General features: G+C 46.9%; 1 protein-coding gene across 6 annotated transcripts in view; it reads left to right on the plus strand.

Moving 5' to 3' along the window:
* Positions 1-24,462, plus strand: part of LOC135221639 (kinesin-like protein KIF3B) — a 155,214-nt gene that overhangs the window by 72,771 nt on the left and 57,981 nt on the right. The gene's annotated exons all lie outside the window — the stretch shown is intronic.

Here is a 24,462-nt window from a genome sequence, read left to right on the forward strand (position 1 = left end):
TCCCTCATTCTCCCCCCTCCCCATTTTCTCTCTCTCTCTCTCTCTTCTCTCTCTCTCTCTCTCTCTCCTCTCTCTCTCTCTCTTCTCTCTCTCTCTCTCTCTCTCTCTCTGCTGTTCTCCTCTTCCTCAAAACATAGGCCGGAGAGTGGTAATGTTCGCATCTGGCTACACCAATTCATTGCAAACAGTGCCAGGCAAGTGTCAGCTCTTGGACTCAGAAGTATCTCATCCCCATTGCCTGACCTCCCTGGCATCTTACGGCACTCTCCCTTCTTGGCAGTCTTTCCTGTAATGATCAGCAACTTCAGTGCTAACATTGTCAGCTCCTTTGCCAGTGTGTCCAAGTTTTTATTCCCCAAAGATTTGTCCTCATAACAGAGCGATCTTACTGTTTTAAAGAAGTTTTTCAGAATGGTTATAACTTGGTGGTAAAGAATCAGGCAATTATTCTATTTTTTTTTTCCTTTTCCCCCTGTTTCTTCATCTGTCTTTCTCATGCATATTCATAAGTGCATGTTTGCATTTGCTTGTGATGTGTCAGTGTGAGGTAGTTAGTTGTTTTACAGTTGGAAGGCATGTCTTTTATGGTTATTTTTTGTTTGCAAGAATTTGAAAATACTGGTATTTCCCTCATCTTCAGGATTTAGCTTTAATGTTTAGAACCTTCAGATACTCTGGTTGCTTCACTGATACCTTTCTGTATCTGTAAGGAGGGGTTCTTGGGATGGTTTATTTGCAGTGTGAATAAGAAAATCTTTGGAAAGATTTTTATTATGTTGAGAAACTTTCAAATCTGGGCTTTCATGGACGAGTACATAACCATTGCCTTATGACTACCTTTTCTCTGATCTCTAGTGGGGACAATTTGTAAATAGCCGTAGTGATGTTTTACCATTGAGTTAATTGACCTTAATAAGGAATGCCTTTTTGTATTTTCCATTGCAAATGGGCAGCACTTATTTACTTTGGGTAACCTATTGCACATGGTATGAATGGTGTTTTTGAGTGTCCTGTTCATCTGACTGACTAACAAGGATCATTTTGCTTTGTAAGATAAAGTACAGAAAGAGAACTCAGTGACAGAGGGCATTCTAGGGTGAGGCCACCTCATTTACTAATCAGATACCTCTAAATGAAAGTAATTTAGATTAAGGAAGTAAGTTGACCTAATCAAATCAGTAATAACAAAGCCACTTGCAAAACAGTGGTTTGTATATGAGAAACAATAAACAAGTTTTGAGGTAAAAGAAACCTATTTTTCGTATCGGCTGGGTCCTCAAAGGAGTTACTCTCATGGTTGCTAGAGAGTTCCATAAGGCACACCAGTCATTTTCAAAGAATTCTCTTTTAGTTGGTCTCAGCCACTATTAGTGCATGTTGACACTGATAAAGTATAGGACTTAAGTCAAGAGGGCTCTTTCTCTTGTCTACAGTAACTGCCTAGGTTCAGTTTCCAGACATAACCTGCGGATGTGGCAACAGTGCATTGGAAGTCGGCCATTATCATGTCAACCATGCACTCTGAGCAAGACTATTTACTCTTTACTCAGAATAATTTAAATAAAATTATGTTTTTCAGAAAAGCTTTAAACAAAATACTTTTCAGAAAAGTTGTAAACAAAATTATATTTCTCTCTCTCTCTCTCTCTCTGATACGATTACCAGTTCTCTATTATATACTTGCGGGATTTATCGTTGCATTTTACAAACACCACAGACTCAAAATTCTTGTCAGTAAGATGTCACCTATCTGGGCAAAATACTTTTCTTGCAATACTGAAAATCCTTTCTATTGGGGCAGAAGGAGCAAGGACTGATAGGTACTTTTGTGCCATCTTAACAAGAGCTGGAATTGTTCTGTGGAGTTTCCAGTATGCTAGCACATCCATCTCTTCTGAAATGCGTGGCTGACTTAGGTATCTTTGAAATTCAGTATTAATAGACTCCTGAATCTGCATTACAATCTGTTGATTGTCGAACTGGGTTACCCATAGAACTAAACAATTTCCTTTTGGTTCTGTTAAACTAAGTCCTAGTGTATCTTCTGTATGTTCTGTGGCAGAATCTATGCTTGCATGAGCAGTAGTATCCTTGAACATGAACTGGGCTGCAGTTATAACAGAAAACTTAATATTCACCTTTTCCTCTTCTTCAAAACACCAATCTAATTCAAATCTTCGATCAAGAATAGTTGCCATTTGATATATTTTCCATTCTTCATATATACCTGGAGGCGTTTCTGTAATGAGCTCTCCAATTCATATACCAAACCACTGTTGTACTTAGATTGCATTTTCTCTAAGTGAAACATGGAATGACTATGCAAGAGGAAACAAGAGTTCTGTCTTTGAGCACAGTCGGTGGCCTCCTGAAATGGCTGAAAAATTTCTAGCATGTCAGTAAGAATATTTTGGTCAGAAGTGCCAAGCTTTGGCACACCATTCAAACTGTTCAGCTTTTCCTTTGGTACTCTTAGAATAGAAATGATCATCTTTAATTGCAAATTCCAATGATTAGCACAACCTCATTGTAATTTTCTTTCTTTTTCTGAAACATCTGTTGCTCTGGTTGATTTATACACATAAGAAACCAATTTTAACGCTTTGCTCAGTGTGCCATTTAACTGTTGCTTCTTTGAAGCCATCTTTTATGACCAGTTGCAGTGTATAATGTGCAAAGCAGGAATTATGCTCAACTGGTAAAACTTCCAATAGTTTAGCACAATCAGTACCACTACCATCCAAATCATCAAGATCTTCTTCTTCCTCATCAGTGCCATTACAGGCGGCCTGTGGTTAAGAGATTTTTGGGATGTCAGCCTGACATCCCAAACATCTCTTGAAAATAGGCCACAGGTAGGGCCTGAAAGTACTCGAGTGTGGAGTAAAATTAAATGTAATTACTTAGAAGTAAACAAATTACAAAGTGATTTTGGGGGTTTCTTTTTCAATTGTATGTATTCTCATATATTGTACGTATTATAAAATACTACGGCCAATGTTTTGGTTTGAAATCAGCTGATGGCGAATACGAGTTTATTTCGCCATATTTAATGCAATTCTGAGCGAATTTTCTTGCTTCTAGTTAGTATAAACAAATATCTAGATGCTTGACTTATATGAGACAAGGTTATTTTTCCTTATACAACGTGTTTTTAGGTGGAAATATGAATTGAATAGGTCTCGTTGTGATTGTGAACTAATTTTTTTTTTCGTTAACAGATTACGTTGGTGGCATGTTTATTGGGTAAAAAAATTACGTGATTCTGTTCGCAATTTTCCTTTATATCATTGGGATACGAACTTTACGTTATTTATCTTATATCGGCATGAAACCAACAGTAAAATGTGTTCTTTCAAGCACAGTAGTTTTGATTAAAAAATTTCTATCTCAATTTTATCTACAGTTGTGTTTGATGGCATATACCTTTACTGGAGTTTTATCCTTGTTGCCAATGCACGATAATAATCATTAGTAGCTTGAACAGTTTCTCAGCTTCAGTTATAACTAGGTTTAAATTTAACAGTATATTTCCCAATTGATCTTTGATCTATAGCGAATAAAGTTATTACATTAAGATATCTCAGTTCTATTCTACATAATGTCATTTATAACAGCTATGGTAATAGTGTACTATAGTACGATGATTGAAATACAAGCCAAATGGATGTTATCCAATTCGGTTGTACTTAAAAAAAAAAAGTTGTTTCTCGTTCGGTTGTTCATGGCTGTACATGTTTATGCAACGAGTATAATGTTAAAATCATACTTTCATCATTCTCTTTTGCTGTTTTTGAACATATGTAACTAGAAGATAGGATAAAGTTAGGCTATTGTAATTTAGTCTCTCATAAAATCAGATTATCGTAAGACGAATTTTTGTAACTTGAACACTACAGCTACCTGTATACTGTATAAGCCTTATATCTTTACATACTCTTAGACACCCAAAGGATTAAAGCTAGGCTTTTTTTCCCTTTACAGTATTTATAATACAGTAGGGCCTCGATTATCACGGGGGATAGGGCCCAGAACCCCCCGTGATGAGTAAATACCCGTGTTATCCTAGTACCCCACCTAAAAATTGCTTGAAACTGCCTACTTTAATAATTAACCCACCCAAGACCACTATTTCAATGGTTATAACTGTCTACTTTAGTTCAAGCACCAAATATGTCTTCAACTATCACCTTAAACTAAAATCAATACAGTTTCAAAGTTATTCTTTCCTATCTTCAATTTCCCCTTCATCAGATCAGCAAACAAAAGTATATTACCTAACAATTCCTTTCTGTTTTCATGATTTGGCTGCTGCACCAAACATAAAGTATATAGTATATCTATTTTGTGAATGAACATGTTTATGATAGAAAAAAAACATGATTTACTCTAATGATTACAGCACCCAACTATAATATTAATGTATAAACAGCAAAATACAGCAGTAAAAATCTACTTTTGTCTTTTGTTTACGTTTAGAATCAGCTGATGGACGTTTATTACTGAAAGAATTATTTTGGAAAATAATTTAGTTGCTAAAAGAAACAAATTTATTAATGGAATTACAGGCAGCCCCCTGGTTATGACGGTCTCAGCTTACGACGTTCCGAGGTTATGACGCTTTTCAATTATATTCATCAGACATTATTTCCAGGGTTACGACGCATGTTCCAGGGTTACGACGCCTACAACGCTCATCTGGCAGATGAAATATGACACCAAAAATGCAAAATAATCAATATTTGAAGGTTTTTTTGATGAAAAATGCCATAAGAATGCAGTTTACATAGTTTTCAATGCACCCAAAGCATTAAAAGTAAGGTTTTCTTAGGATTTTTGACAATGTTCCGGCTTACGACGATTTTCAGCTTACGACGCGTCTCAAGAATGGAACCCCCGTCGTAACCCGGGGACTGCCTGTATTATTATTTTTAACTTTGTACGTAATAGTTTATGATATTGTGATACAGTAATTCATATTTCATTGAGAGAGAGAGAGAGAGAGAGAGAGAGAGAGAGAGAGAGAGAGAGAGAGAGAGAGAGAGAGAGAGAGAGAGCAGCTTAGGATGAGAGTAACTTGAATAGCTTGAGAGAGCAGCTTAGGACGAGAGTACTATTGACTAGTCTAGCTCGAGAATAACATAATGAAATTTGTATTTTAAATATTTTTATGGTGATAAGAAATGAAACATGGATAGTGATAAGATATTCTCTTGTATACTGTTATAATATGTGATAATCATTAAGTCAACTATAAAAGTTGTATTGAAGCACAGTTTCGTAAATCACAGAAAGAATGAAAATATGGCAACACATGCACCTACAAATGTCGAGGACCATCTTGTTCTTTTATTATGATAATAATAGATCAGTATTATAGTTTTTTCTGTAAGTGATGTAAGAAAGAGAGAGAGAGAGAGAGAGAGAGAGAGAGAGAGAGAGAGAGAGAGAGAGAGAGAGAGAGAGAGAGAGAGAGAGAGAGAGATTTTGCCATTTACATTCATAATATTTGAAAATTTGTAAATGAGTTTATCCTAAAAATGCATTTAGTCATGTAAAGAAGAAAACAGTAATTAGTGAGTCTTGCTCTATGATAAAATTTGCGATTTTGTTAATATTCCGGGATATGCTTAGTATTTGGGCTCCACAAAAAAAGTAAGTAAAAATACATCGGTAGTTTGTAGAACGGTGTAACCACTATCACATTGTGTAAAAATACTATGTACAAACGACTGTAAGTTTGGTGACGTCATGGTGGTCATACATATTTTTTTCGTGAATGAATATACATTTATGATCAAAAAATAGTTACTGTACTGCTTAGAGTACCATACTGTAATATTAATGTAATCACATCAAAATAAAGTAATCATTGCCTACTGTAAACATGTAAAGTGTATTTCTGTCTTTTGAAAAATGTATTCCCAAGGAATTATTCCTTGAAGAGGCTTTTTTTATGAAGATATGCCAATAATGTATAAGATGTGCATTTTATTATGAATATATGACAATAATATATAAGGTAAAAATGGTTTTATTACGTTTACGCTTCGTCGCCGATCGCAAACAACAATACGATAATCTATGACAATTATCGTTTGTATGACTGCAGTGTTCAGAGAAGTTGATTACGTTCGAATTGAAAATTAATGTTGTTCCGACACGGCATACAAACCTTCGGTCCTTTTACAATAGGAAGGTACTAGCGGCAGCTGGATAGGTCGTAAGCTTTCGAACAAGGGGTTCGGTAGTTAACTGCTTGTCCGACAGGCACGCGCGACTGGGAGGTAAACAAATCACTTTTGCTTTCGGCCTGCTGGCGTGTAGACGTGTATCATCGCTCTCTGCCCGCTTCATCGTCGTTGCTTTCGCATGATTGTGTTTTTCTTTTTCTATTTATCTAGTGAAACTGAATTGTAAGTACAATCATTTCATATTTATTTCCATTGAATTCAATTGTGAATTAAAGGATCTTGGTTTCTCTACGCCCTCCGATTACCCGAGTGCCGGGACTGAAGGGAGTAAGTGCGGGAATTCATTTTTCCCAGAAATGATCCTCGTATTGTGTATGCTCGGTGCCGAGGGCGGGAGAGCGCTCGCTCCGAGCTTATATTTTGGTTGGAAATGTGTAGATGAAAATCGTAAGTAAGTGCCCTTTTCATTTATATTTTTTTGATCTGTATGCTCGTTGCCGAGCGAATGCGCTCGGCACGAAAACTTATTCTGTATGGAAGTGGAATCGCAAGTACAGTATTCTTTTTCATTTTCATATATTTATTTTGATTGTAGCAATACTCATTTTGGATCAGTTTCCGCTCTTACCCAGAAATTGATCCTTTCCCCTTTTTATTTGAATGAAGTGAAATCGCAAGTGCAGTTCTTTTTCATTTTCATATTTTATTGAGATTGCATATTTATTTGGATCAATGTTTCCGCTATTTCCCGGGAATTGATCCTTCCCCTTTTTATTTTGTATGAAGTGAAATCGCAAGCGCAGTATTCTTTTTCATTTTCATAAATATTTTGATTGCATCAATTCATTATGGATCAAGGTTTCCGTTCATAATCGGGAATGGATCCTTTTACCCTTGCGCTCGGTACCGAGGGCGCAAATGCGCTCGATCCGAGCCCTTATTCATTGTGAAGTGAATCGTAATGCAAGATTCTTTTTCATTTTATTCCTTTTATTATTGATTGCATCAATATTTATTTGGTTCAAGTTCCGCTCAGTCAGGGAATTGATCCTTATGCCCTTGCATTCGGGCCGAGGGCACGATTGCTCTCGGGCTCTTATTATTATTGTGGGGTACATGGGTGCTGTGCGGGGGTGGGGAACGAGAACCCCCCCCCCCCCCCCCCCCCCCCCCCCCCCCGCACGCTCAGCTCCCACAAATGGCCCTTCCCCTTCGGGGGGGAGGTTATCTGAGTTCTTCTCCTCGCCCGATCCGTCGAGCGCGGGGGAGGGCGCTCGGTGCCCGATGTACAATTGTATTCGGGGTCTTCCACTCGTTCGGTGTGGGGCTCACCCCCCCGCGCGAGCGGACTTCCCCCCCACTAATCACTACTACTGTTATTTCCGCAGGTGCTACTGCCACGAGGGTGGACCTTGGTGAGGTATGGGCGTCCTTCAATTTGCAGGGCGTGCTAGTGTCCAGGGGCTGCGGTTCTATGTCTGGGCCTACTGCGGTCACCCATGGAGTGGTGACCACGCTCCAGGTGACGACGTCCCTCCTCACCTGGTGTACTCGCCTCACGTGGTAACAGTCTTGCCTACAGCCGCTGTGAAGTGCCGTTCGCCGTACCGAGAGGGGGCGTGCCGCCGCTGCTCGTGGTTGCCGCGCTGCCGCGACCACACTTCCGCTGCCCTAGAGCTCGCCCTGGACCTGCCGCCGGTACCAGGTTTGTTGCTGGCTGCTGCTCCACTTCCTGTGTTTCCGGTGCTGCCTGCCGTACCTGCCGATTCTGGGCTGACTGTCCATGCAGTTGCTGCACTGGCTGTCCCTGCCGTTGCTGCGCTGGCTGTCCCTGCCGTTGCTGCGCTGGCTGTCCCTACCGATGCTGTGCTGGCTGTGCTTTGCTGTTCCGGAGATGCCCATACCTGCTGACGTCGTCCCTGTTTCGTTGGTGGTACTACCCCAGACTTTGGTCTGTCTGTACAGGTGCGTCCGGGCCCTGTGGCTTCGGCTACAGCAAGCCCCGGCTTTTCGGCTTTAACAGCAAGCGCACCCCGGCTCCGCCCTGGATGGCAGATCTTACGTCTGTCCTGAGGAAGCTGACGAAGAAGAGGAGGAAGGTGTCGTCGTCGTCGTCTTCATCTTCTTCATCGTCGTCGGCTGCCGCCTCTTCCCCTTCGAATTCTAAGGCTTCACAGCCGAGGAAGAAGAAGGTTGCCTCCTCCCTCCTAAGAAGCTCCCTCGGGGAGCTTCTCGGGACCCCGTCTCACCTCGGGGTGGGACGGGAGGGTTCCTTCCGCTGGTCCTCCTGCTCCGGGTCGGGAGCGGGGCCCGGTCTCTTCTTCCGCAAGGAAGAAGACTACGGGGGCCAGAGGGGTACCCGGCTAACGTTACGGTTCTCGCCTGGTGTCAGTGGTTCTGCCACTGCATCAGGGTCCGTCTCGGCCCCCTCTCGTTGCGCGGGAGGTACCGAGTGTACGGTCGCCTACCAGCGACCGTGCAGCCAGGAACCAGACCTCTGAGCCCGCTCAGCGTCAGGTTCACGGCACGGGGCGGAAGACTGGTGACAGCCGCTCACGAGACACTCACCAGACCAGCTCTCGCTCTCGCGGCGACCAGCTGGCTACCCGGGGACGTGACGGTCCACGACCGGCCACGGGCTGAGGCTGGGAAGAGGTCCCCCCCGTTCGCCGGTGCCAGCCACGGCTGGAACCAGCGACGTGACGTGCCGTGAGGACAAGCACCGGTCTCACTGTGACAGTGGAGCCTGCAGGTCGCCTGACCGTCGCTCTCACAGAGAGCGATCGGATACGGCAACCAGCACCAGCTCTTCTGACACTCGAGACGGGGCCGCGTGTGCTCAGTCCAGCCGTTCTCCACAGCGAGACGGTTCGACCAGGCCTGCAGCTCGATCGCCACCGCGGGTTGACGATCGCCTGCAGCCCCCCAAGCCTGCTGGTTCTGCCAGCGAGCGAGGAGGGAGCGTCAGGTCTGCCTCTCCCGTACCTTCAACCACCTCGGGTTACACCGGGAGGAGCGAGGTATTGAGGAGTGATCGTGAGGGGTGCACCCCTCATGATCCCACCACGACGCCCTACGTGCCAGGCACGGTTCTTGGACCGGCCAGGACGTATGCGCAAGTGGATGGACAAGACCGAGAGGGCTGTCGCTGTTCCCCCTCCTTAGGAGGAAGGTTCTCGGAATATGCTCTTGTTCGAAGGGCTTAACGGTCCTACTCTGCAAGATGCTGTGACTTCCGAGATCCAGAGGAACTTTGCCGAGGTTATGGCGCTGATTCGTCAGCACAACGACCTCGGGGAAGGATCGCCGCTCCCACCAGCAGAGCCACGTCTCGGCTCGAGTCGTTTTGGGGCCCGAGAGGGAACCCAAATCGACGGTGGGTCTGCCGCGATCGGAGCTTGCCGACTGTGTTGAACCAGGTAGTCTCTCGTCTCCGGACAAGAAGGCTCTCTCAGTTCTGGCCGGTCGAACAAGCTACTTCACCTCCTCTACTGCGACAGAGGCGTTTCTACGTGTCTTCGGACACCGTATTTGAATACCCCTTCGGTCCTCCTGAGAGGTTTCGACCTCGACGAGGACTGGAATGAGTCGGAGGACGGTATCGGCTCTCTCCTGTCAGGTGTCGATCAGCCCCACCCAGACGACGTTCACAGTGGCGGCAGACCCTTACCTACAGTATGAGTTCGTAACCCTCCTCGGGAAAACGTTTTCTCCTGACGATACGTTTTCCCAGGCTCTGAGAGGCCCCATCGCCGTAAGGCGATGGCTGCTCCTTTTCTTCTCCAACTGCTAGTTCCGCTGGGAAGGCGAGCCAGTATCCAATTCCTCCCCCATTCCCTCTCTCCTTACGGCTACGAGGGAAAGGGGAGGGATTCTACAGAGATTTCTCTGTAAGATCCCACGTTAGGGGCTGCGCTACCGGGGTGGGGCGACCTTCGGGTCCTACCTGACGTAAGCCCCGGTCGTTGAGGAGGGATCCTGCCCCTTTCTCGATTTCTACGGGAATCGAGAGGACCACCAGCCGATATCGTTTGACGAATTCGGTGGGGGGTTTCGCAGAGTGCTTAGAATTCTACGGATTTTCTAGCGCACTCAGAGTGTTCGAGTTTTTTACGATCTCCAAACACTTAGGCGAGACCACGGTCCAAAGTGAGCGAGAATCCCCGATAATTGTTACACGATAATCGGGAACCTCGCTTATGCTCGAATTCCTGTAATTTCTAGCATTTGGAAGAAGACTGCTGCTGAAAAAGAGTATCTCACAGTAGGCGATTAACCTGGAATAGAGAAGAACGGACGGGAACTTCCAGTTTGGCTTGAACTATCGTCTTCGGTATTCTGTTCACCATTGAAGCTTTCCTTTGGGAAAGACTTCTCCTTCACTCTCTTGACTAGAGAACGAAGGCGGTCGATCTCCAATCCTTATTCTCATTCCTCGAGAGGAAAAGAATTTAGGATGGAGGTCGTGGTACAGAACCTACAAATATACTACGTATATTACCCTCGCGACATGATTCTTTTAACAGTTGAATTATCCGGGGGGTAGGCGCATACCGTAGTTAACTCTACGGTTTGTGACCGAGACGAATTGTATCTTAATTGAACTGCAACTCGGGGTGCCTGCAACCTCCCAGCAGTTATCAGTTTCGATTTTAGATACTTGGTATTGTCATGACAACACCAAATCAGCTTTTGTATTTACCGAAATCCGTTTCGTTTAAATATAATTGCTCGAGCATATTCTTTATGCTCGATGGTTCTAGCCGAACGCATTCCTTCGTGGAATAATGGATTACCTGGCAACTCAGGATGACGAGTCACAGAGAGCTACTGCGTATTGAACTGCCTGATAGCAGCTCAGTATCAGCTAGGTCTCGGAGATGCACGGTCGGTTACGTCTCTCTCTCCCCTGGTTTGATTGACTGCCGAACCGTATCTCTGCCCAACAATCATGGACTTAGGTCTCTGATTAACGGGGATTCTCGCAATAATGAAGGACCATCTACTGCTGTGACGCTCGATTTCATTGCCTTCGACATTGCGAGAATTTTCAACAGAGATATCTCTTAGACTCTTTCATCTTTCTGTTTACCACACGGTAACAGAAGTCTGTACTAGTCTCACGCTGCATCGCACCGCGATAATGCGAATGATTTTTGCAGACATCTGAGTTTGTCTTCAAAATATCTCGTATTCGTAGGTGTGCAATTATTCATTGCCCGCCCCGAATTAACAGATGTGTCAGAAGACATCGCCTACTCTCCGACCTGACAGCTCTACTTCCAAATGTTCAGCCCATGAGAAGCAGTTCTTCAGGCAGTATTTCCCTGTCTCTTCATTACTGAAAAGCGCTCCGCTTTTATTGCAACACTACGATCCTCTCACCGGACAGCAATGAATAGCGGTTAGCGTTCTCAGTCTTTGTAGCACAGGTTCAGAATCTGAGAATCCTTCTTTCTCGGTTCAGCTGTGAAGACGTAGGTTGCTTTTTCTGTACACCTTCATCTTCAACGACACATAGTGTTGTTTCTCCTTAGCTGAGAATCAACTATACTATTAGATATCTTGCCATGAGGAACCTCGGTCTCTAGAAGGCAATTGACTTTCGCCTGTTGGGCACATGCCTTAAGAGAATCATCACCTCGCCTTCTGGCATCGGTGACGAACAAATTATTTGTTTAGTCTCTTGGCATAACCCTTTTAAGGCGAAGGTCACGTGACTGGCTCGGGTGCTTGGACAACTTGCCTCCTACCGAACGCAGTCAGTCGGCAGCTGTCAGAGCGCCCAAGTCAGTTACGAACTTCGCTGTGGACTTAGTTCGGTTGTTCCATAACAGTCTTTTCTTCGTCCTAACGGCTTGTCACAGTACCCATACCATCGACACCCACCATTGAGTGTCGGTGTCCTATCCACGACCGGGAAGAACTTCACTGCATGGGGATAGGAGAATGTGAGACACTTCGTTGCAGACGGATAGACCAGTATGGGTACAGGACATCACCGAAGTCGAGAAGAGGGATAGGTCATACGACCATTCCCTTCTTTTCCTCTGAGGTAAATTGCATGACTTTTCCTGCGAAGTCAAGCATCCAGGGGATGGGGATTCGTGACGCTCGATTTCGTACCGACTTCGTAGCGAAGACTCAATACCCTTCGGTTCCTGACGATCGGTTAGAGTCCTTCACAATCCCCTCCCTAATGGACTTCACCGCCTTCGATGCAAAGGAGATGCTGCTTTGTCCTGTGAAAGCGCGACCGCGCTTTCTGAAGAAACTCGACATCCCAGGCTGAGTGTTGAAGACTCTTCGTCAGCACCAAGATGACCTAGAAGTACACTCCCTCGAGTTACACAAGAACTTCTCCGTGGCGCAGGTACTGAAGGCAGGGGTCTGGTACAAACAGACCACTGGCACCTCCTTCTACCTTTTGGATATTGCCCACAGGTCCTTGGATCGTTTTCCTTGGGACCCGTGGTGGCTGCTCAACACGTTGTGTAGCTAACCCAGACCCTAGCAGGCTGAACAGCATCGAGTCCTGGTGTGACTGTAAGAATAGATAAGTGAATGAGAGAGTGACTGGCTTCTCTTCCTATCTTTTTCTCTCCCTCTACCTGTGGGTAGAGGGATACGGTCATCACCTTGCTGGATAAGGACGAGATGCCGGTGAGCTACTCGACAGAGCCCCATCCTATCCCTTTCACTAGGGATGGGAGCGAATATCCACCACTTCCTCCTACAAGGGGGGGGGGAAGTGGATGCCAACAAGAGACAAACTATAACTTTATGTTGCCTCTTGCAAATAGGAACTTGTTCTTGTTTGCTGGTACGAAGAGATACGCTTGCCTCTCTCTTAGTACTTGGTCCAGAGGTCTGACCATTGATCCTGCGGTGCACACCCCGATCAATCGGACAGAGGCTTGGATACCTCCCTCGCTCTTACGACCAGGGAGGCATTCCAAGGTTGGGCGAACACCAGTCTGTTCACAAAAGACTCAGATTCCTCCCACCGAGAAGTGAGTCTTCCTATTGTAAAAGGACCGAAGGTTTGTATGCCGTGTCAGAACAAATGACAATTTGTCCAAAATTGCATTTTTCCTAACTATACAAACCTGAGGTCCTTTTACACATAGTCCCACCTCATGCCACCCCTCACTCTGCAGTTTTTGCTTGGGCCAAAAGCAAAAGTGATTTGTTTACCTCCCAGTCGCGCGCGCGCGCCTGTCGGACAAGCAGTTAACTACCGAACCCCTTGTTCGAAAGCTTACGACCTATCCAGCTGCCGCTAGTACCTTCCTATTGTAAAAGGACCTCGGGTTTGTATAGTTAGGAAAAATGCAATTTTGGACAAATTGTCATTTTTCCTAAATGTTATTAATACTGTAATTACACTACTACTATTAATATTTCTAAAAGGTTAAGAATGACAAAGGTGCTGTGAAGTGTAACTCAATGTTTACATTTCTGCTGGCCGCTCAACTACAAGTTGATGTCAATGATGTGGAATTATTCCATGAATAGGCTATATATTTTGAAGATATGCCAATAATAGATAAGGGGAGAATGGTTTTAATACCTTTATTGTCAGTTGATATCATAATGTGAATCTATTCATGCATTTGCTGGTTATCGCAACCGGACGAGGCTTAGCCTACCACGGACAAGCCGCGATGCTGCGATTCATACCAGCGATATAGACTAAGAAGTGGTCCAAGGAAAAACCCGTGATTAACTAAATCCGCGATTGCTGATCCGCGAGCGAGGCCCCACTGTTCTATAATGTACTGTACAGTAAATTCTATAGTAGTATACTGCATAAATATAATTTTACTTATTGCTCCATTGGGGGATTACGGTGCCGTTTGACTGGTCTATGACGCTGTTAATTGGTCTAGAATTTCGAAAGGTGTGCGGCGGCTGTAGGCTTTAAAATCGCTTAGTGTCGAAAATCACTTAGCATCGGCGGCCAGGAATGGAACCCCTGCCGCTAACCGAGGGCCGCCTTTATTTGCTTCTGAGATAGCATCAGGACATCCTGGCAGAGAAAATGCAGTGATCATATTAGTAGCATTGTCAGTTACGATGATTGTAATTTTGGAGCCTAAATCAAAATCCTTGATCTGCGCATACTCTTCCATGATATTAAGTGCAGTATGGCATCCATGGAAGCGCTTGCTGATTACTAAGTATGATCTATTCTGATTGGATGTAACGTTTCTGGACCATGATATATGACAATCACACTCCTTGTAGATTACCTTGAATGTGCCAGAGGTATCCGCTAGCAACTCGAAGTGGCTCCATAATGAGTCCTTAATGACACCAGCACAGCTAGGAATGATGGCTACTGTAAGACTAACCTACTAATAATGTACTACAAAACTGATCATGTTGCCTGCAGATACAGACAGGGAGTGAACAGGTTTTTGTAGGTTCATTCTTGAATTGATTGCACATAAATTTAACATGCATAATTCATTATAGCAAAAAATCCACATATTATGGTCAAGTTGTTATTGTAACTACTATTGCAGTTTTTGTTATATGATTAGTTATGCAGTACACCTACTAAGTATGTAATGTACTTAAAAAGTACTTAAAAGTAATTGATTTTTCAATTACTGTACTTTTTGGCCAAGTACAAGTAAGAGTATGTGCATTGAATTTTAAAATCTCAAGTACAAGTGCTCAAAATTCCATGCTTAAGGCCAAGTCCAAGTAAAAGTACTTGTACTTTGGCCCATGCCTGAATTAGTATATATTATTGTATTATTTCTGATCTTCTATTATCATTGTATTACGTATAAAGAACTATCGTCCCAACATTTTTATTGTTAAACTTATGTAAGCAACTCAGTTCAGCCATTCTCTCTCTCTCTCTCTCTGCCTCTTGGTTTTTATGCCAAAGGATACTCATAGACTGTGAGATGGACAGATAGATAGAAAGGGAGCTATTGACTGTAAGGATTAGATGTAGCCGATTGGCTTGTTGCATGACACGCTATTGGCTGGAAGAATTAGAAGAGTCGATCACGGAGCAAGATATCAGCTTTGCTAGTTGCTGATTGGCTTGCAGCTCCAATGGTTAGTAGGGGAGTTTCCTCCTCTTTTTTTTTTTTTTTTTTTTTTTTTTTATATATATCGCAGATTTTCGGTATTCACAGGTGCTTGTGGTCTCTAACCTCTGTGAATATGGAGGGTCGACTGTAATAGCTGACGTGCTATATGCTGTTGCCAAATCTGCAAGTTAAGAATTTAAATTGAACCAAGGCAGTCGCTGTAGACAAGGGAAAGAGCCCTCTTGTCTTGAGTCCTAGACTTTCAGTGTCAGCGTGCAATAATACTTGACAAGACCAACTAGAAGAGAATTCTTTGAAATTGGTTGGCTTATCTTTTAGAGCCCTCTAGGGACCATGAGAGTAACTACTTTGGAACATAAGTTATGCCACCAAAAAAAGAGGTGTTTTGAAGATCAATGATAAGTTTAGATTACTTAGGAAACACCATGTGTACTGTATTTTATATCTAAAATTCCATGAAAATGTTAATAGAAGATTAATCTTTGCTATACTATTTAAATAAGGATTTTTTTAATAGTATTTACTTTTAACTTTATATATAACCTTGCATTAGATGATTGTTTTTCAAGAAATAAGAGTGCAGCTTCTGGGTCTGTTGAAGGTATAATGGATACTTTATTCCTTTATTAAAACTATGTCTTGGAAGTTATTAACTACATAAAATTTTTGTGATGAAGAGACTCACTCCCTATACTACTTACCTTTGGAGTCTTACCTACAGTAGTCCATTTTCAAGTTGTCAGATTTTTAAGCAATGCAGCAATTGAACTTTAATAAATCTAGAAGAGTGAAATTATCTCATATCCAGGCCACTGATGTTTCAGAGCCCCAACTGCTTTGGCTAGCATCATTCGAGTGGTCTCTTCATTCAAATGGCCTCAGGCAGATTACCATCATTAATACAAGAAAAGTTTTGACTCCATGGTTCATTTCCATTGTACTATTAATATTCAGGGATTCAGGTACTTTATGCTGGTAGTTTAATCCCATTTTAATGGGAAGAGAGAAATTCAGAGATTTTATTTATGGACAAGGCATGTTTTCATTTTGTTGTATCCTGTAAATTTATATTTTGTCCAATAAAGCTAGTAATGGTCTTTTGTATGTGTGACTTACCCAGTAATTATATAGCTAAGAGTTTCTACTCGACGGCAAGATTTTCAAATTTCACAGGGAGCGCTTCGATGGCTCATTGTAGATCTACAGTGCCGGCCGCTATGGCAATACTAGGAACGACTTCGCTAATCACGTCACTCTGTTTTCTGCAGCGCTCGACAAAACATCGAATGCTCATAGCAGCTTGTTCTTATTTTCTGGTTATATCACCTGATTTCGGTAGTGTACAGCCAGCCACTGGAACGCATTCATAGCCTTTGAGCAGGATGAGTCTTGTCTCTTGGTTATTTTGTTCAGATTAACATCTAGCCAGATACTGGCAGTCTCGGCAATAATAACAATGATCTTATAGATAGTTCTTGAATGGATCACTATTCAAGTAGATCAGATTCTTTTGCATATCTTTTTATCTTACCGGGCTTAACGTAAGTCTTCGGTTAAGTATTGGCTTTAGTAACTAATCTCGATGTTACGTCATTACTTTAGGCCAAACTTTGGTTTTTAGAATTTTTTTACCGGCCATGAGCTATTAGCAAGACACCGCACCAGTAACAGTTACCTTAGAACAATCCTTTTACCCTCATATAGGCGGATTGTCCTGTCAATCGAGTATTGATTAACCCTTTAACGCTGATTGGACGTATTAAACGTCGATATAAATTGTCTGTTGGGTGCCGATTGGACATATGGTACGTTGATATAAAAAAGTTTGTTTAAAAATTCGCGGAAAAATAGTTATAGGCTTACTAGGCGAAAAATTTTGAATCACGCGCCTTGAGGGATGCTGGGAGCTCACGGATCAAGGCGCTGTTTTGTTTACAATTGTTACCCAGGTGCGCAAGCACGAATTTCTTTCTTCTCGCACTAAAAAGCATCAGCGACATCTCAGAAATTATTTTGTCACATTGACATAATTTTTGCACCATTTTATATTAGCCGTTACATGGAGTATTATATACGAAAATGTGCGCAATTTCATGTAGAATACAACTAAAAACAACTCATGGGTGTAGCTTTTATTAGTTTTAAAATATTTTCATATAAATAACGATAAGTGCCAAAATTTCAACCTTTGGTCAACTTTGACTCTACCGAAATGGTCAAAAAATGCAATTGTAAGCTAAAACTCTTATATTCTAGTAATATTCAATCAGTTACCTTCATTTTGCAACAAATTGGAAGTCTCTAGCACAATATTTCGTTTTATGGTGAATTTATGAAAAAAACTTTTTCCTTACGTCCGCACGGTAACTTCTGAAAAAATACTAAATTTTTCCGTCCGATTGTCGTAATGTTTGCACCATTTTAAATAAGCCGTTACATAAAGTTTTATATATGGAAATGTGCGCAATTTCATGTAGAATACAACCAAAAACAACCCATGGTTGTAGCTTTTATCAGTTTTGAAATATTTTCATATAAATAATGATAAGTGCCAAAATATCAGCCTTCGGTCAACTTTGACTCGACCGAAATGGTCAAAAAATGCAATTGTAAGCTAAAACTCTTACATTCTAGTAATATTCAATCATTTACCTTTATTTGTTCCGATACGAATAAAAACCATCGGTCCTTTACAATAGGAATGTAACTTGCGGCAGCTGGAACCGGTCGTAAGCTTTGAACAAGGGAGTTCGGTAGTTAACTGCTTGTCCGACAGTCCGCGCACTGCGCGACTGGGAGGTGAAGATCCGCTTTGCTTTCGGCTGCGCTGGTTGACAGACGTGTTCTCCACCTCTCTCCGCCCGCCTTTCGTCGTGTGTTTGAAAATACTGTAAGCACGTGTGCTTTTGTATTTTTATTCTTATTTTGTGATAATGGATTCCCGTGAGCTGGAGATTTCCCAACGCCCCCCCATCAGCCGCAGAGTTTGCCCTGGTGTGGAGGGCCGCAAGTGTGGGGCCTTCCGCTCTTCCCTGAAGTGAATCCTCATGATTTGTGTACTCGGTGCCGAGGGGGGGAGGAAGCGACATAAGCCTGCCAGGGGGTCCTCAGAAGGTTCTCCAGCGACTCCCTTGGTTCCTGCCGCCATCTCAATTCCCGCGTATGGCTCCTTTCCCTTCGGGGGGGGGGGGGGGGGTGTTCTCGTTCCTTCTCTTCGCCCGATCCGTCGAGCGTGGAGGAGGGGGCGAGGTACCTCGACTTCCAACTGTACTCGGGACTTGGGGGTCTTCTGTTCGTTCGAAGTGGGACTTGTCCCCCCCCCCCCCCCTGGGCGAGGGGGAACCCCTCATACTAACCCGACCTTTGCCTCCTCAGGTGCTCCTGTTGCGGGGCGACGACCTCGGCCAGGTATGGTTCTCACTGGGCCTCCAGGGGACACCGAGCATTCGGGGGCTGTTGCATCACCTGGCGGGTGCTGCTCCGGTCACTCACGGACCGGTGACCACCACCACCTCCACCGTCTCAACCCCGGGGTATGCCGGCCCTCCTCACCTTGTGTACACCCAGCACGTGACAATGGTGACTCCCTCAGCTGCGGTGCAGGCCCCGATTGCTGGTTTCTCGAGAAGGGTTGTGTCTCCGCCACCCGGGTTCACCGCTCTCGCCTCAGCCCCCGACTTTCGGTACCCCAAGAGCTTGCCCCTGGACCTTCCACCCGTACCCAGGATGTCGCTGACCGCTGTCCCGCCTCCTGCTGTACCTGCCGTTACTGCAGCTCCTGCCGTGCCTGGACCAGCCCCTGCCGACGTCGTTCCTGCCCGTGTTGTTGCTGCCCCAGTCGCAGGTCCTTCCAGACAGGTGCAGCCGGGTCATGTTGCTTCGGCAATAGCCCCGGCTCCATCCTGGATGGAGGACCTGACGTCTGTCCTGAGGAAGCTGACGAAGAAGAAGAGGAAGGTGTCGTCGTCGTCTTTGTCGTCGCCTGCTGCCGCCTCTTCCCCTTTGACTTCCAAGGCTTCACAGCCGAGGAAGAAGAATGCTGCCTCCTTCCCCCCAAGAAGTCTCCTTTGGGAACTTCTAAGGGCCCGTCTCACCCCAGTGGGACGGGGGGGTTCTTCTGCTGGTCCTCCCGCTCCTTCGGGAACGGGACCCGTCTCTCCTTCCGCAAGGAAGAAGAAGACGGGGACCAGAGGGGTACCGGCTAACACCGGTACTTCCTCACCTGGTGCTAGGGATTCTGCCGCTACACCAGGTTCCAGCTCGGCCTCTTGTTCGTGAGAGGTACCGAGTGTACGGTCACCTGCAGGTGACTGTACAGCCAAGGCTCAGGCTTCCGAGTTCACTCGGCGCCAGGACCAAGGCACGGAGCGAAAGACTGGCAAGGGTCGCTCAGGTGACTCCTGCCAGGCCGGCGATCGCTCTCGTGGCGATCCGCTGGTGACCAGGGTTGACGCGACGGTCCCAGACCGGCCGCAGGCTGAGGCTAGGAAGAGGTCCCCTCGGTCGCCGGAACCAGCCGAGCGGCTCGACGCGCTGTGAGGACAGGTACCGCTTCCACCGCGACAGTGGTCTCTGCAGGACCCCTGACCGCCGCTCCCATTGGGACCGGGTGGGTAGGGGGACCAGCAACAGCTCCTCTGACTCACGGGACCTGAGCCGCTGTTCTCGGTCCAGCCGCTCTCCGCTGCGCGACCAGGTCTGCAGCTCGATCGCCATTGCGGGTTGGCAATCGCCTGCAGCCCCCCAAGCACGCCGGTTCTGCCGGTGGGCGAGGGGGGAGCGTCAGGTCTTCCTCTCCGATCCCTTCAACTTCCTTGGGTTACGTCTGGAAGAGCGAGGCGATCCAGAGTGATCGTGAGGACGCTCCTCATGGTCCCACCACGACGCCCTATGAGCCAGGCACGATCTTAGGACCGACCAGGTTGTATGCTCAAGTGGCAGGAGGAGACCAGGAGGGGTCTGTCGCTTTTCCTCCTTCCGAAGGAGGAGGGTCTCGAGAGGCATTCTTGTTGGAGGGACTTGACGGTCCTACTCCTCAAGACGCAGTCACTCCCGAGATTGTTTGCAGAGGTTATTGCGCTGATTCATCAGCACAATGACCTCAGGGAAGGATCGCCGCTCCCACTCTCTGAGCCCACGTCCCGGCTCGAGTCATTCTGGGGTCCTAAGAAGGAACCCAAGACGACGGTGGGTCTGCCGCGATCAGCTCTGGCTGACTTGGTGCTGGGCCAGGTGGACTCGCTTGTCTCCAGACAGGAGGGTTCGCTACGGTTTGGCAGGTCTTCCAAGCTACTTCCTCCGCCTCTACTGCGACAGAGGAGATTCTACGTGCCTTCGGAGGATCCTATGCCGCCCAAACAGGTTAACCCGGAGCTAGCTAGGCTAACTCCAGGCGTGTCTCTGCAGCAGCTCCTGTTGGAGAACTTATGGTTCTCACAGCAAGAGGCACTTGCACTGGAATCCACCGCCATGGCGGCATTCCAGGCAGTCTCCTGGTTAGACCTGTGGTCCCTCAGTGTCTGTGGTCACGGCCACCTCGGGAAATATCACTCCCGAGGGTGACCCGGCTTTCGGGAGACTGTGCCAGTCTGGAGTTAGAGCCATCTCCTATCTAGCCCACCAGACGGTAAACCTGTGGGCCAACCTGGTACTTCGGCGTAGGGACGCAGTCCTCACCCGAGTGACCAGGGCGGCTGGACGTGAGGCGGCACTGGGTTTGCAACGGACTGGTGCGGAGTTCTTCCTCTCTCTTCCCAGGAGAGATGGTGGACGCTGCGGTGGAATGACGGCACACTGATGACAGTGACCGTCTAGTTCACCAGGCAGTCTTGAAGGCGTCTGGGCAGCCTCGAATGACTGCGGCCAAGCCCAAGATCTTGGTTAGCGCTTTGGCTGTGGCTAAGACGATTACATCGTTGAAGCCTAGGGGAAAGACTCTGCCTTCGACTTCTGCCAGGAGCGGTCGCCATCAGCCCTTCTCCCAGCCCTCCTTCCCACGAGGGGGAGCTGGGAAGAAGTCGAAGAGAGGCGGGAAACGCTAGGGACGGCGTTCCCCCTCACCTGCTGCCGGAAGTGGGGGGGTGCCTGGCGAGCCATTGGGCAACATGGCAGCGCTACAGAGCGGAGGCCTGGATAGTAGACATCCTTCGGGAGGGATATCTACTACCCTTCGAGTCTCGGCCACCCCTCACCTCCAACCCGGTCCACCTTCAGACCTATGTACCTGGAACATCAAAGGACGTAGCCTTTCGGCAGGAAGTCCAAGCCATGCTGAGCAAGGGAGCTGTGGAGATCGTCAGGGATTGTTCACCGGGCTTCTACAGCCGTCTTTTCCTGGTGGAGAAGTCTTCGGGGGGCTGGCGCCCAATGATAGATCTCTCTCCCCTGAACCAATACGTTCGCCAGTCTCGGTTCACGATGGAGACGGCACGTTCTGTGCTCGACTCCATCAGGGAGAACGACTTCATGCTTTCGGTGGACTTGAAGGACGTGTATTTCCAGATAACCGTCCATCAATCCTCCAGGAAGTACTTCCGCTTCATCCTCGACGGGACGGTGTACCAATTCAGTACACTTTGCTTCGGTCTCTCAACCGCCCCACAGGTGTTCACACGAGTGTTCACTCTGGTGTCTGCTTAGCCCCACTCGTCAGGGATGCGTCTTCTGAGGTATCTCGACGACTGGTTGGTCCTGGCGAGCTCCCGCTCGCAGTTGCTACAGGACAGGGATCGACTTCTCGAGTTCTGCCGCAATCTGGGGATCGTGGTGAACTTCGAGAAGTCTGATCTCGAGCCCAAGCAGAGGATGAAGTACCTGGGTATGCTGATCGACACGGTAGCAGGGCGAGTCTTTCCCACAGACTCACGGATCAGCAGATTCAGGGAGGCAGCCTACCAGTTCCTGTCTCGGCAAGAACAGCCAGCTCAGCAGTGGCAAGTCATGATCGGGCACCTGTTGTCACTCGAGAAGTTAGCCCCTCACGGGCGTCTTCACCTGCGGTCTCTCCAGTGGAGACTAAATGAGAGTTGGTCACAGGCAAGAGACCCACCATACTTCCCCGTGTCCCTCACGGAGGAGGTGAGGGAGGACCTAGCCTGGTGGCTGGACGACAGGAACCTCTTAAGAGGAGTGCCTCTCCGCACTCCTCCTCCTCCTACCTCCTCCTCCTCCATCCTCCTCCTCCTCCTCCTCCTCCTCCTCCTCCTCCTCCTCCCCCCAGATGTTACTGTTTTCAGATGCGTCAACCGAGGGATGGGGCGCACACCTGGAGGAGTTGCTGGCTGCAGGAGTGTGGGATTGTCACGACAAGCATCTTCACATCAACGTCCTGGAGCGCAAGGAAGCGTTCCTCGCTCTCCAAGAGTTCCAGGACCGCTTGGTGGGACACTTGGTGGTGTTGATGTGCGACAACACCACAGTAGTGGCATACGTCAACAAACAGGGGTGCCTAGTGTCCCTCCCGTTGCACTAGTTGACGTTGCAGGTGCACGAGTGGGCCATGGCCCACTCGGTAGAGCTGTCAGCCCGCTACATTCCAGGCAAGAGGAATGTAGTAGCAGACAAGCTCAGCCGTCGGGATCAGGTGATAGGGACCGAATGGTCCCTACACCCAGACGTGGCGGAAAGGCTCTTCAACCTGTGGGGGCGTCCAGTAGTGGATCTGTTCGCCACCCGGCACAACAGAAAACTTCAGGTTTACTTCTCGGCCGTGCCAGACCCATGGGCAGCTGCAGAGGACACACTTCAACACCCGTGGGACAACCTCTTCGCGTACGCCTTTCCCCCGTTCAGCCTGATTTGCAAGGTGATCAGCTGAGTGCTTGTCACCCCAAATCTCCGGATGATCCTGGTGGCTCCCGCCATTTGGTACCCGGACCTGCTGGCTCTACTTGCAGAAGCACCGAGAGAGATTCCCCTTTGGCACAACCTTCTCGTCTAGCCACACGTGGAACGGTACCACCATTCAGTCCAGTCCCTATATCTTCACGGCTGGCTGTTATCCACCATCTCTTGCGAGCGAGAGGCTTTTCTCGCCGAGCAGCAACAGAGATGGCTGGGTACATCAGACAGTCCTCTGCAGCTGTGTACCAGGGAAAGTGGGCCGTCCTCTGTGGTTGGTGTCGTAGACGGGGTCTATCTCCTCTCAGAGCCACTCTTCAGCAGGTAGCAGATTTCTTCGTGTTTCTTCGCCGAGACAAGCTCCTCTCTGTCCCCCCCCCCCCCACAAGTCCCAAAGGAATAACAGAGCCGCCCTGGCCCTAGTCCTGAAACTGAGGGGAGTGGATATCTCGAATTTGTTCGAGATCTCCCTGCTTATGAGGAGCTTCGAGAGGTTGCCCACCCAGAGAATTCAGGCCCCCGGGGTGGGACGTGACTCTCGTCCTTAGGAGTCTGACTCGAAGTCCCTTCGAGCCACTCCGAGAGTCGTTAGACAGGGATCTGACCCTCAAGACCCTCTTCTTGCTGGCACTAGCATTGGCGAAGAGAGTAGGGGAACTGCATGGTCTTTCCTTCAACGTCAAGCATTCCAGGGGATGGGGATCTGTGACTCTCGATTTCGTCCCGAACTTCGTAGCGAAGACTCAGAATCCTTCTGTCCCTGACGACTGGTTCGAGTCGTTCACAATCCCCTCCCTAATAGACTTCACTGACAACGATGCGGATGAGATGCTGCTTTGTCCTGTGAGGGCGCTACGGCTCTATCTGAAGAGAACTCGGCACCTCAGGCCTGAGTGTCGACGCCTCTTCATTAGCACTGGGGTGACCAAAAAAGAAGTATCCAAGAACACTCTTTCTTTCTGGCTGCGTGAGGTGATCAGGAGGGCGCACGATGTTGATGGTAGCGATAACATCCGTACCCTTCATCCGAGAGCCCACGAAGTCAGAGGTATTGGTCCTTCCCTTGCGTTCCGCAAGAAATTTTCCGTGGCGCAGGTCCTGAAGGCAGGGGTCTGGTCCAACCAGACCACCTTCACCTCCTTCTACCTTCGGGATATAGCTCACAGGTCCTTGGACACTTTTTCCTTGGGACCTGTGTGGCTGCTCAACACGTGTAGCTTACCCAGGACCCGAGCGGACAGAACAGCATCGCATCCTTGTGTGACTGCATGAATGGATGAGTGAATGAGTGTTGACTGGCCTTCTCTTCCCCATCTTTTTCTCTCCCTCTACCTGTGGGCAGAGGGACGCGG

This window comes from Macrobrachium nipponense, chromosome 3, assembly GCF_015104395.2.
Source record: "Macrobrachium nipponense isolate FS-2020 chromosome 3, ASM1510439v2, whole genome shotgun sequence".
NCBI lineage: Eukaryota > Metazoa > Arthropoda > Malacostraca > Decapoda > Palaemonidae > Macrobrachium > Macrobrachium nipponense.